The sequence below is a fragment of the Prosopis cineraria genome, unplaced genomic scaffold, assembly GCF_029017545.1.
Source record: "Prosopis cineraria cultivar Desert tree isolate PC_DT_omini unplaced genomic scaffold, ASM2901754v1 PC5, whole genome shotgun sequence".
Lineage (NCBI taxonomy): Eukaryota > Viridiplantae > Streptophyta > Magnoliopsida > Fabales > Fabaceae > Prosopis > Prosopis cineraria.
Window position 1 is genome coordinate 36,165,759 of NW_026555336.1, and position 14,065 is coordinate 36,179,823.

Here is a 14,065-nt window from a genome sequence, read left to right on the forward strand (position 1 = left end):
TTGCATCTCGTGACTTTGTTGAGGCAAATTGACTTCCGTGCTATAAAAAAAAAATTATTTTCCACAATGCTACACTTTCAATAATATTTACCTTAATACTACAAATTTAAAATTTAGCTTAATTAGTACCGAATTTCAAATTTTGTTTGATAAAAAACGTATATAGAACTTGGTTTCTATCAAACCAAGTTTTATTTAATATATAAAAAAAACCTGTCCCATCATCTCTCTCTTCAGCTACTTTTTTTTTTGTCAAATATAAAACTTGACTTCTATCAAGTCAAGTTCTATTTAATTTTAAAAAAATTAAATATATATCTTATCTTCTCTCTCTTTAGCCAAATTCTAATCAATTATATGGGCAAAATCTAAATCATACAATTATTATTCCAACATCATTAACTCCATTAAAGACTAAATAATCAATTGAAATTCCTAATCAATTAAAATTAAAATGTTAATTTTTAATACAACATTATATGCTTGGATTAATCGAATAAATCACCATGAATCTCTAAAATCATTAAATGAGATGTTCTGAGTAATACTAAGTCATCATAAGTAAAAATAATAAAATTGCTAACATATTTTAGGTTATATCATGAGTGATATTAAATTATTATGGATCTCTAAAATTGTCAATCGAGATATTATGAATGATACTAAGTTATTATAATATCCCTATTTTTACTCCTCAAATCTAAATAAAAAATTTATAATTATATAAATATTAAAGAAATTGTGTTTATCATAATATACTAGTAGAGTTTAATTTTTAAGATGTTAAGAAAGTACTATAAAAATTACATAATATGTGGGGGGAGGGAGGGTTTATAGATTATTAATTTTGAAAAGAAAAGAAGGAAGAAGATTTAAAATAAAAAATAAAGAGGAAAGAGAGAAAGGGTATCGAAATGTGAGGCCAACTAACTTATTTTATTATTTTCAATCTCATTTATTCTTCTGCGCGCATCACTTTCTCTTTCTTTCTTTCTGTCTTCCTCTTGCTCGGTGCACAGTGAGAAACTAAGACAGGGAGTGAGCAAAATTTTAAAAATGGAGCTCCATAATAGATACCTTAAGTATGATCTTAAGCTTTTTCAAACTATATAAATGTTTTAAATATTTTTTTTAATCACATACTTTCTTTAGTTTTTGATTTCTTAATGATAGAAAACCTAGAATTTGATATAGTTTGAGTTTTTAGAGACTTTAATTGATTATTTAGTCTTTAATGGAGTTAATGATGTTGGAATAATGATAGTATGATTTAGATTTTGCCCAAATAATTAATTAGAACTTGACTGAAGAGAGAGGGGATGAGATATATATATTTAATTTTTTAAAACTAAATAGAACTTGGCTTGATAGAAGCCAAGTTCTATGTCTGACAAAAAAAAAAAAAAAATTTGACTGCAGAGAGAGATGATGGGATAGATTTTTTTTTTATGTTAAAATTCTATGTACATTTTTTACCAAAAAGAATTTGAAACCCGATACTAACAAGGCCAAATTTTAAATTTGTAGTATTTAAATAAATATTATTGAAAGTGTAGTATTATGAGAAATAATTTTTTTTTACAGCACGGAAGTCAATTTGCCCTTTGTTGACGACGGGGCATATCATATAGGCGCATTTGGAGAATCCAAGTCCATTGAATCGAGGAAGGGATTAATACTGGAAAATAAAAATTATTAGAAAAAATATTAGAGATCCTCATGCCATACTGCATATGTCTGTTGACGGAAAGGCGCAAATGCAAGTGCGCCAGAAGTCAGAACAAGGCCTCCCCCCGCCTCCGCACAATAATGGGATTGAAGTCATTGCTTACGACCATTTCGTCTGGTAAGAGGCATTTAGAGCATGCTCGGATTACTTAAAAACGTAAGCTAGGATGGACGAATTGAGGTTGGAATGAGAAAAGTTTTAAAAAATTTATTTGGATTACAAAATTTTTTTAACTTCAGTTAGGTTCTAAATAAGCTTTTTCACCAACATTAAAATTTGTGACTTTTGCATTCATATTGATTTCTGTATTGATTTATTGATTTATGCTTTATCTCTCTTCTCTTTTATTTTGCATATTTAAAATTTTTTACTTATTAGCTGTAATTTTAAGTTTAATATTTTTTAGTTATTAATTAGTCAAAAAATATATACAAAAAAATTTATACTTATTTTTATCATTAAATATCTCAACTAACTTTTGAATCAAATCATCCAAATGAATTTTAATTTATATTGCATTTACTGACTTTTTTCCCAACCTCAGTTAGCTAACCTTAGTTAAAAAAATTTTAATTCAAACATACACTCATTCTCTCTATAGCCTTACAAAAGTTTCTTGGCTTTGTTTTTAATAGCAAGTCCCAATGGAATTAAATTAATTACTCTTTTTTATGGTGTTATGATCACATATTCAAAAAGATGGTTTATCTCAAAAGACTGATTTATGATTTATTAGATGAGAAAGCCTCTTATACTAATAAACTATACTTATTTTGCTAGACTACCCAATGCAAGACTACTATACATAGTATTGAGTAGTGACAATCGAATAGTGTTTAATTTGATTTTTTTGGGTAAAAATTAGTGTTTAAGTTATTGACATTTGGGGAAAGAGGGTTGTGGTTTATATCACATACGTTTGAGCCTTAGAGGCATAGGTGACTTACATAAGAAGGGATGGTGTTTGGGCTGGAATCGACACGCCTCTTGCCAAAGGCCACAACCTAAAATGGGTTGAGGAACTAAAAAGTTAGGCCTAATTAACAATCAAAAAAGAAGAGCAATCCTATATTCCACGAGAATAAATCAATCACATGACAAGCACTTAAATCCCTTAAATTTCAAAACTATTACTAGACTATTGGTATATAACACCACAATATAAACGGGCCCCAAATCTCGTAAAGACATGACTAATAGCCTTGAGTATCTCAAAGATATGGGCTAATAGTTAAACAATAAAGCATGTTATGAAGTAGACCATGTATAGCTGATCCTTTATAATTCATGAATACGTTCCAGATTCCATAGGAGCAACCACCGAAGCTTTGTCATTATAAATAGAGGATTAAACCACAAAAAGAGGACATGAACACTGCTCTAAAGACTTACATCTTGCACTTATAGCTCTTAGATTTATTGGATAGTTTTTACTTGTAACTTTTATTTGCATTTCCAAAGACTTACATCTTGCACCTATAGCTCTTAGATTTATTAAATAGTTTTTACTTATAGCTTTTATTTTCATTTCTAGCCTTGTAATCCTTTACACTTTGTAATCTGCTAACATTAATCAAAAACTTGTTCTATCAATTCTTATGTATCTTTTACATTTGGGTAAATTATAATAAGGGAGCCCGGTGACTCTTTATTAACAATTGAGACTTAGTGTCTTTGGCACTCCTAGTAATTTATTATTCCTAACAAACAATTTGTGCCATGCCTAGTGGGACATGTGTAATAAGATGCCGAGGATAGGAAAAGACAAAAAAAAATTAATGAGACAAGTGCTGGTTCTCATAAACTAGAAGGAAACTCTATACTTACAGGGTTAGAACCGTTAATACCTGTAGCTGAGACGACTGGATATCATAAGCACGTAGTACCAATGACAACGAGTAGCAGTAGCACAAGCCTTGGGGAAAAACTAGCAAGTGAGTAGGTAAACTTGTTGATTATATCTAACAGTCTAATAATAGAAGTGCTATAAGGAATCCAAGACCGCATGAATAAATGGCTGGAGGAGAATCAGAAGATTTTTGCTATCTCATTGGAAACGTCATAATGCAGGAAAAAGGAAAGACAACAACTCATAACGCAGGCTTTACACGACAGAATGAGGAACTTAGCCACGTCACTGAAATAGACACCTCTAGAAGCAGGCTCAAACTTGAGGCTGCATGGAGGATAACAACTAAGGACTAACACAAGCACCAGCCCTTAGGGCCATACTACTATAAGGGGTTATCTTATTCCCCATGTTTTTGCTAATAGTAGTCCTTTAAATAATCACTTATATTATTTACAAGAGCCTGGTGTAACATCTCAAGTTTTAATCCCCTGGTTAATTAAACTTAATTAGGGTAATTAAGAAAGTTGAAGTAGTATGTAGGTAAAAAGGTTTAATAATTATATTTGATGATATTTTAGCCTTAATTGTGGGTTTGGTATCAAGGCGGGCCACTTGAGCATCAAAAGGAGAAGAAAAGGAAGAATTGATGTTGTTGTGCCATACACCGCAGCATGGAGATTGTCCACCACAGCGCATAAATGCTTTTGAACAAGAGAAGATCTCTTTATGCCATGCGCCGTAATGCATTATGTGTCTGTTGCGGTGCATGGCCTTTTTTGTAATTTATTAGATGCAAAATGAGACAAAAATAGAGAGAAAGAAAAGAAAAAACAGAGAGACGTGCCAAGGTTTGCTAGGGTTTACTTGTGGATGACATTGGGAGTATTTTGAAGGCTACAAATACCCAAGGTAAGTATCACACTTATTAATCTCTCCATTTCTTCCAGATTTATGAGTTTATGATTAAAATTTGATAGTGAAATTTTGATCTATATAGGTTATGGGTTTGAATTTTTTAACTCAAATAGAGTTAATGAGAGTAGATTAGAGTATCTAAACCTAGGTATAATGAGTTTTGGTGTTTTGGATTGTTGGGCATCATTAATATCCAAAAATGTCATTTATTACGAGTGGTTAGAAGAATGTGATACTATTAATGAAAATTTAATGGTTCATTAATGTTACTGGAGACTAAAGGTAATTATTAAACCCAATGAATAGGTTTCAACTCATGTAAAGTGAATGTTGGGGAAATTTAAAAGTGGTGATTGAGGGTTTAAATACTTGAATTGGTAATGTTAGTGAATTTTAACTTGCTTAATTGTAGTTTTGACTTTTAGTCACCTATTGGATTGGAAATTCAAGCTTAAAAGCTAGTAGATTGAGGGGTAAATCTTTGACTTCTTAAAGGTTTAAGATAACTGGGGGAACTCTACTTTGGGTAGTTATGTATTAATTAATTATAAATGGATTTCTATTGTGAGTGTGGTGTGCATAGGTTAATTTTCAATGTAAAAGGCATGCGCTAGTTTTGATGAGTATATAGAAAATTGAATGTGCATAAAGTTATTTTAATTTGAAATACAAATGCCTAATTATGATATTTTTGAATATGAACTTGCATATGTCTTTAGAAAAATGAACGCGATGATTATGTAAGATAGATGTGTGTTAATGAGAAATGAAGTTTGAGAAAATAATGTAAATACATACTTGGGTAGCACATGGTCATGAGTCCAATGTGATTGTTGTAATAATGAGCATATGAAAATGAAAAAGTAAAAACAAGTGAGTAATTAATTATAACATGATTAGTGGCAGGAATTCGCCTAGGGATTGGGAGTAGAAAAAAATTTATATGGTATTTAGACACCCTCCGATGCACGAGGGTATAGGCTTCTTCCACAGTTTGTCGAGAAACTGTTTCATAGTTTGTCGAAGGACTAGAACCTAGCTATTTTCATCAATTTAATAAGAAAAATAGTCTAGGGTATGAATACCCCAGGAATTCAAGAATGGGAGAAGCCATGGTTTGAAAGTGAGTCCTGTGATTTTTGACCGGGTCACACCTCACAATTGATGAGTTTGGGCAGTCTAGTCACACTAACGGAGCCCTAATTAGTATTATAGCTTATGATTTCAGTCTAAGAAAATAAGAAAGATATAAAATTAGTTGATTATTGCCTAAGTAAATATATGACGTGTCACATATGTTAAGTGATGGAAAGTCGCATGAGTATGGGTTATGTCACATATCTAAGAATATGGTGATAATGTACCTAGTTATGAGAGTTAAAGAAGTTATGTAATGATAAATGACAAGATATGTTATATGGCAGCATGTTCTACATATTTGATTTTCTTTGTTTATGTAATTTGGTTTGTAATTGATATATAAATGTATAGGGTAGGTTTAACCTTAGTTACTGAGTGGCTAGACTCACCCCTTTTATTTAACATTTTTTTAGACTCTAACTCTGGTATTGAGAGGGAGAAGGATAAAAAGGCAAGAAATTAACATATTCCTATTGTATGTCTCTAGTTTAGATTTAATTATATAATAGTATATGAATTGTCAATTCTAGGATGCATGCCATCACACTCGCACTATTTTATTGTTGGAAATATTAGATTTATATTTTAGACCCTTAGTCTTTGTGTATGTGGATATATATATATATATATATGTATATGTTTATAGGGCAAAAATACTAGTGCAAGTGTAGAAATAATGATTTAAACATGTTTTGAACAATTTGGGCAAAATGCAATGACGATTTACCTCCCTCTCTATTTTTAGTAAAATGGGGTTGAGGAATGAATTCTTGTTATACTATTATTTAAGTGCTTGTGACGTGTTGTACTGGTAGTCCTAGATCCATTGGACATGGTCCAAGTATTAGGAAAAGCTTTTGGCACATGTTGAGGGTTTTGAACACTCATTTTGTGTTGAAGTTGTGAAAAGTGGTTGAAATATTTTTAGGCATCCAACTTCCTAGTGTGACTTATTTTGAAAGTGAAACCTACACCATTAGCTAGTTTATGTAAAGAGCTTTCTATAAATACCTAGATCATGTCATTCGGATGTCGGACGAAGAATTAGGGTAAGTCAGAAGTTCCCCCGATTCTGCTGTCAAATGACAGCACAATCAGTTGAAATTTTATGCAACACACCACAGAGCATGGTGCTTGAGCCACAATACGTGACACAGAGAGCAACACGCCATAGCACAATGTGCACAAGCCACGGCGCATTGCCTTATTTCACAGCATATGTTTTGTTTTTCAATCGTTTTTGACTTATTTTACTCCTCTGAGGTATCTCATGCTTTCGAAACTTATTTTTATTCTGATATAAAAGATTTTGATTGATTTAAACTTATTTTTAGTTAGAAAACTTAGAATCATTTACTTTTGAATTGAACTTTGGTAATCATCTTGTTGAGTTAAGTTTTTAATTACTAGATGTTATATTGGTTAATTATATTTGGTGAAGTAAGAATGTTTCACCTGGCACCAAAGGCCTGGGGGACATGGGATTAGTCTCAGAATGTTAAAATGAGCTACAAAATCAGTCGGTGAATATGAAAGCTTTAAGGAACACCATTTAGGACATATACGGGCCAAGACTGAGGCCAATTTACCGTCCTACTTTCTCAAAGCCTTATCCTGAATACATAAATGGAGATAATTCGTACCTTTGGGCCTACAAAATTCCTGATTTTACCCTACTCTCAGGAGATGGCACACAATCTGCATTAGAGCAAATTGAAAGATTTACTATTTAATGTAGAGAGATCACTAACTAGATAACTTCCACTACTAGAAAAAGTGAGGTTAGTGAGGACTTAATTATTTCTCTCTAAATTACTGCATTAGCAAGGAATTTTGTGAGGAAATTTTATTTCATCTCTAAAAAAAATTAGCGAAAAAATTTAGCAAAGAATAATATATTCCTCTTTAATTTGTCTAATTAGCAAGAAATAATATAATTCTCTTTGAATGGTTTAAATAGCAAGGAAATTAGCGAAGTAATATGATCCTCTCTAATTAGTGAGGAATTAAAGAGGAATGGTCATTCCTCTCTAAAAAAGTTAATAGTAAAATGAAAAATAATAATAAGAATCAAAAAGGTTTTAACTTGTATTTATTTTTTTTAAAAGTACCTATTTTACCAAAAAAAATCGATTAGGCATATTTAAAAAAAATATTAATATTCAATGTCATTTTGTTGATTGGTGGGAGGCATAAATGAACAATTGAAATATTAAAACCTTAAGTCTCTCTTGCCCGACCAGTTCAATCCGTGCCTCTCTTGCCTTCAGTCTCTTTCACTTGACCTCGTTTAGTTGGTATGATTCCGGTCTCTCTCGCTTGACCTCATCTTGCCTTTGGTGTCTCTTGCTCTCTGTGATCTGTTGCTCCAGCTCATCTCCTGTCGCCACTCTCTTTGACGAGGGTTAGCCACTACTCCATCTCTGGTCGAGTTTGTCTTGCTCTCTCGGTCGCCACTCCTTCAAGCTTCCTCCATCTCCAGTTGCCACTCTCACTCTCTCCAGTTCGTCTCCCATCACCACTCTCTCTCGAGCTGGAGCCTGTCTTTGGTTGCCTTAGTTTGTTGGCTCGTCTTTTAAAATTCCATAGGTCGTCTCTGCTTCGTGTTGACTTGCTGCTGCCTGTTGGTTTGTTTCTTTTCTTCGTTAACACATCATTTTTGATTTGTTTTGGTTAAAAGCAAAATGATTTGCTGTTGTTTTGTTTGAAATTATCCATGGCTGTTAGCTGGGTTATTTTGTTTTGTTAATTGTTTGCACTTTGCCTGCTTGCTTGTTTGAAATTATCTCTGTTGGCTGGCTTTGTTAGTGTTCTTAGTGAATGAAATCTTCTCTCAGGCATGAAAATGGAAGAATAAAATCTGCTTCTACTCCTTCTCCATACATGCAACCATGCTGGGCTGTGATGGTAATTCACTTTCAAACCATAAATTTTTATAGTATCAGCGACTCATTGATATTCTATATCCTACTACCCAAACAATTAATTCTTTGATGCAACTTGATCTTCTTGCTGGTGTTGATGTGGGGGTCAAACTCTAAGAATATCTGCTTTTATAGGTTGTTGATCGTAATGGACTGTAGGTGAGCTTCATCCATCTTTTAATTGATAGAAATTATGCATCATTTACAAACACACACACACACACGTATATTACATCCTAAATCTTGACCTTTATAAAGGGAAAATAAAACTACTGGTCTTGTTTTTCTTTTCTGTCCACCCCAAGGTTCTCGCCAGTCCCTGTCTCCTTTGGTATGGACATATCATATACAACTATTTTAAATTCTGATTCAATAAAAATGATGACCTATATTAAATAGTGCTCATAAGGTTACTTCATCATAATGAAAAGTTGACTGCATTCCTCCCCTGTATCCTATAATTTAACAAAGAAGATAAACAATTATATACTCAAGCTTTCTGATTCTTTTATGAAAAGCTACTGGTGATGGACATCCTACAGCGGAAAGACACTAAACTTGCTGGCTTGCATTCTATTTTGATTGATTTAATAACTAATTGGGTTTTTTTTTTATACTTTCGTTGTTTCAGAAATCTTGATAAGCATTGAAACCTCCGTCTTCTTGACTGCCTTGTATTTTTATGCTTTTCCACTTCCTTATGTATATTGTCATTGGTATCCACTGTGACTATGTTGATACTATGTTTCATATGTGAAAATAGGATTTAATGTCTGATGGCTTTAGAACTCTATTTTGCGGAGATTGTGGTGTTAAAGAGGATAATAAGTGTGTTTTGAATTTTGATGAATATAATCTATGCTATCACTTGCTAATACAACCGTTTTATTTTAACTCTTGAATACTATTTGGTCATGAAAAGTATTTGCTCATGAGCCCATATAACCGTCTTCAACTATGGTGACCTTTGCTAATATTTTTTACCTGCAATGACTATCTAGCTTATCCAGTTTCTGGCCATTATTGATTTTTTTCTCTTTTCCTTGCATGTTTATATTCTTTAATAGAGTTGAAATTTTACAAGGAAACACTTTTCTGGCAGAGAAAGGGATATCATTTCTAAATTAGTATTGAAGTGTAACTAATACATTTCCTTTTAGATTTTGATATTAGCCAAACGTTCAAAGTAAGAGGTGAAGAGGAGCGTTTTAATGGACAAATCTAGAATGTGACAAAATTGATAGATTTCACTTTTGAAGAATTGAAGGTAGCAATTAGAAATTTCAGAGTTGAATTTATGTTAGGAGAGGGAGGTTTTGGCAAGGTATACAAGGTTGGCTTAAAGAGATTATATTATTTATTTTAAATTTGGTATAATATGGAAAACTTATGTTATATTGCATATTTTAAATTTCTTACATAGTTCTTATTTATGGATTGAAGTATTTGCTAATAAAAATTTCATTTGTGAGTCAATTGTTTGATTGAATTTGATTTATTTATAAACAAAATTTTAATTCTTACAAAACCAACATGCAATTTAATGAGAAAATTATTCCTCTTCAATTGAATCAATTTGTGAGGAAATAATGAGGAATTGTTTCCTTGCTAATTTTAATGAGGATCGCATTTTTTATAATGGCCATGTTAAAAATATAAAATTAATGAGAAATTAATAAGAAAATTATGACCTCATCACTATTAGTCAAAAAAAAATGAAGTCCTCGCTAAATTATTATTTTTTATTAATTATTAGTGACCCATCGTTGAATCATAAATTTAATAAGAAAATTGTTTTCCTGCTAGATTATGATTAGCTAGAAATAAGTCAAATAAATCATAATTTTCTTGCAGTGTTCGCTGAACAGATGGTTCAGTCATTCGCATGGTACGTTCCACGTTCATCGCCTGATTTTGACATCACCGTGTTGTCCTCCCCCCATCAATCGTCATTTCTCCCACTCAAAACTTTTCACCAAAAATACAATACAACACCCTTCTTCATTATATATTATTTAGCATGTTGTCATCTCTCTTCTCTCCCAGACAAATACGAATAACTTGCTTAAACGAATCTTGACTCTTCAGGCTTCAACCAACGACCTGACGGTTCACCAGTGTGAATGTGTTACCACATGGAATAATTAAATTTGGGGGAACAGTTCAGTACACAGCAGCTTTGAAAAGACCTGATCACAAGTACTGGGACAAGGATCACACTGCCTCAGCTAAACAAAATTGAGTATCATGAGCGAAAAGCTAAAGAAGCTAAACATCTTTTTATTTCAAGAATATCATTAAATATTAACTGCGATCGTGCATCCTTCAACTAGGGCAGTTGCCTATTTGCGTCTCCACGATCGTGCTTTGTTATGCCTTGTTTCCATACAAGTGGGCCCTTCATTGGCCCAGCACGATCCTTCACGTGATCAATCACTTTAACTCGAACCAGCAATATTGCATCGATAAAACACTTAGCCGCCTATGATGTCTCCAACGTTGTAGTAGGATTAGTAGTTATATTCATTAGTTTTTAAATAATGATAGCATCACTAACGTTAGAATTCTCAACATTGTTTAATTGATATTAAATCCCTTCTGTCTAATTAGATGACCAAGCAACACTATCAGATCTAAAGCCGTCTAAACTGCGAGCACAGAATCCTGCCATCTCTCGCCAATCACCGTTGTTAGTTCATGTCACGTGCCTGCCTGATATAGCACTCGCGGACTAAGCATTACTGAGCCTGAGCTACATAAACTCGACAGATAAGGACTGTCTCAATTGATGTCAGGCCTAACATTTATAGCTATAACGGGCTTTACATGTTATGGGGAACCGTGGGCAGGCCCATTAAAAGACATGCCTCTTTTTTGCAGTGGACGCTTGGATTCTTGTCAATGCCAACAACTTAAACAGAATTTTTTTTTCCTTTTAAAAACACTTAAACAGTATTTGAAATACTAAATGAAAAGAAATGAAACACATAATTTAATGCGTGAATAATTACACTTAAAGCCCACTCTTGAAATTAGAGTCAGTGCTTCAAGTCAAGCTCGAATAAATTTAGAAAATCTTAAAGTTAATTTTAAAAGTTTAGAAAAATAATGCTGAAAAAATTCAAGTCAAACTCAAACACAAATGAATTTAACCTGAATGTCAAGGTTATTTGTTTTATTATTAATGAAATAAAATTAACTTTCATGTCAGTTTTCCTTTAACATTCGCAAACTCTCTCCCAAACTCCCAGTCCAAACATTTCACACTCTTAAATGAAATTTTAATATCATGATAATGGTTTGTTTTGAATATACATGAAAAGTTCATTTTAATGTTTTTATTAAAAAATCTTAATTTTTTAAGATAAAAATTAAAATTGACTAAAAAAGAAAAGGTAAAATAAAATCATATTTAATAATCAAATATTTAGGTTTGTTTGAATAAGCCCGATTAGAATTGAGCTTAGCTACATGTGATTTTTTATATGTATAGATATTATAAGTTGGATTTGAATAAACACGACTTTAAATCGACTATCTAAACTATTGGCTCTACTTAAAATTATGCTTATATACATAATTTCAAACAATGCTCATTCAAGGGACTGCTCTCACAATTCTTGAAGAAGCCGTGCCAGCCTCCTCCTGCGGCCACACAATAAGAACATCTTTTCGTGACTTGTACAATATTCTGTATGCGGAACAATATTTTGCACTTTCCACCTATAAAACAATGCTTTTTACTCATCGTGTTTGATTAAAAAAAGCCCACTCGAAAAAGAATGTTTTAAGACCATTGTCAAGAATTATTACACAAGTGCAATAGACATTATAGAATTTTCCAATTCTATTCAAGTATTTTCTTTTCCCAATCTGGATATACATGTGAGCTTTTGTGAAACACCACTTGCGATTCTCAAAGCTTTGGCATGAAGATTTGCGTCTGATCTTTATCGTGTTTGTCTCCATTTTCAGTTTCTCACATGCTCCATTTTCTCACTATGGTTACATGACATGGATACCCTTATACATCTTCCAGAATGATGGTTTGAATTTTGACCTCAACCAACACCCCGCGTGAACATCTAAACATGTACATGCCAAAACTCAATTTATGATCTAACATTTTGAAAAAATAATATGTTAACCGAGACATGAATCCCCGTGTAATTCTCTCTTGTTTTGTGATGGTTGATTAATTATACAATAGAAATGTAACTATGAAAATCCTGACATTTATCCAACTCTATAACATTTCCAACTTGCTGTCCAACATTCCTTGACAACACAATTTGTTCAAAGACTGTTGTTTGTCACGCTTAGAACCCAAAATAGATCCTTGTTGATAACTCTCTCTGTACAGAATAGGTCCAAGTGGACTTGTTGTTATATGTGTGTCAAAAGTGTGTGTGTTAAAGTGCCACGTTGATTAAAAGAAAGACTCTCCTAGTGTATATATACTAAGGAATGAAGTGGGCTAGTAAAATGGGCTTGGAAGAGAAGTGGCCTCGCGTACATGAGACAAGCCAACTAAGGGAATCACAGTTGAAATCAGCTGATTCCCCCCTGCGCGCGAATTCAAGAGGTAGTGGGTTCCTTTTACCGGATTATTTTTACAAATAAATAATTATTTTGGCTTGCCGAGAAACTCAAATTTTGCCTGTCTGGAGTTTGAAGTCAAACCAAGAACGTTTTTTGATCATTAAACAAATTAATTTTTCTAAAACGTTTGTCTTCCCAACGTTTCCAGACAGGAGGTTGAATGCGTTTTACATACGTTTGTGTAACTCCAACATTTCCAGACAAGTTTTTAAACAATTTTTATGAGACTGTAACCGAGCTTTTAATCCGGTGGTAACCCCCCAAATTCATGTCCACCTTTAGGCTACATATAGCCATAGGTGCAGACAGAGCGATACACAAGCCTCTTGAGTCCTCGCGGTTCTCTCTTCCTCCCTCTGTAAATCTGTCTGTGTTCATCTGTGCTTACGTTTGGTCTCCATTGTTCTGTTCCCTCGTTCCACCGAGGAGGTGCTTGTTTAATCCTGGGGAACTGCCGGACGTCAGACGGTGTGCCAGAATAGTTCTTAAGGACAGTATTCTTCCGGGCACGACTCAAGCAACCAATCAGGTGTCGCCGTACACGTCTGTCGTCGGTGTAGCTAACAATCTTAAGAACTAATCAACCCAATGGCGACCAATAGTATTGAGAATGTCACTCCCAAAGGTGTGCCGAGTGGTTCGACCGGAGGTCAGTACGTCCCTGCTGCTGTTGCCATCCCTTTACTAAGGCCATTTCCAGACATATTGAAGATAGAAGTCTTTGATGGCCGGAACTTCAAACGCTGGCAAGAATGTGTCTTTACTGTCCTTGACATGCATGGTGTGGCTGCTGCTCTTGCTCAATTCGAGCCTCCTACTGATACTGATCAAGCCCAGCGAGTTGCATGGACTCATGCAAACAAGGTATGCCGACACACTATCATTAGCACTTTATCTAATGAT

The 14,065-nt window shown here is 33.4% G+C and overlaps 1 long non-coding RNA gene across 1 annotated transcript; it reads left to right on the forward strand.

Moving 5' to 3' along the window:
• Positions 1–7,921: 7,921 nt before the first annotated feature.
• LOC129312086 (uncharacterized) lies at positions 7,922–9,354 on the forward strand. The gene is made up of 2 exons (XR_008593451.1): positions 7,922–8,263; positions 8,474–9,354. It is a non-coding gene; the product is annotated as an uncharacterized LOC129312086 (long non-coding RNA).
• The last annotated feature ends 4,711 nt before the right edge of the window (positions 9,355–14,065 follow it).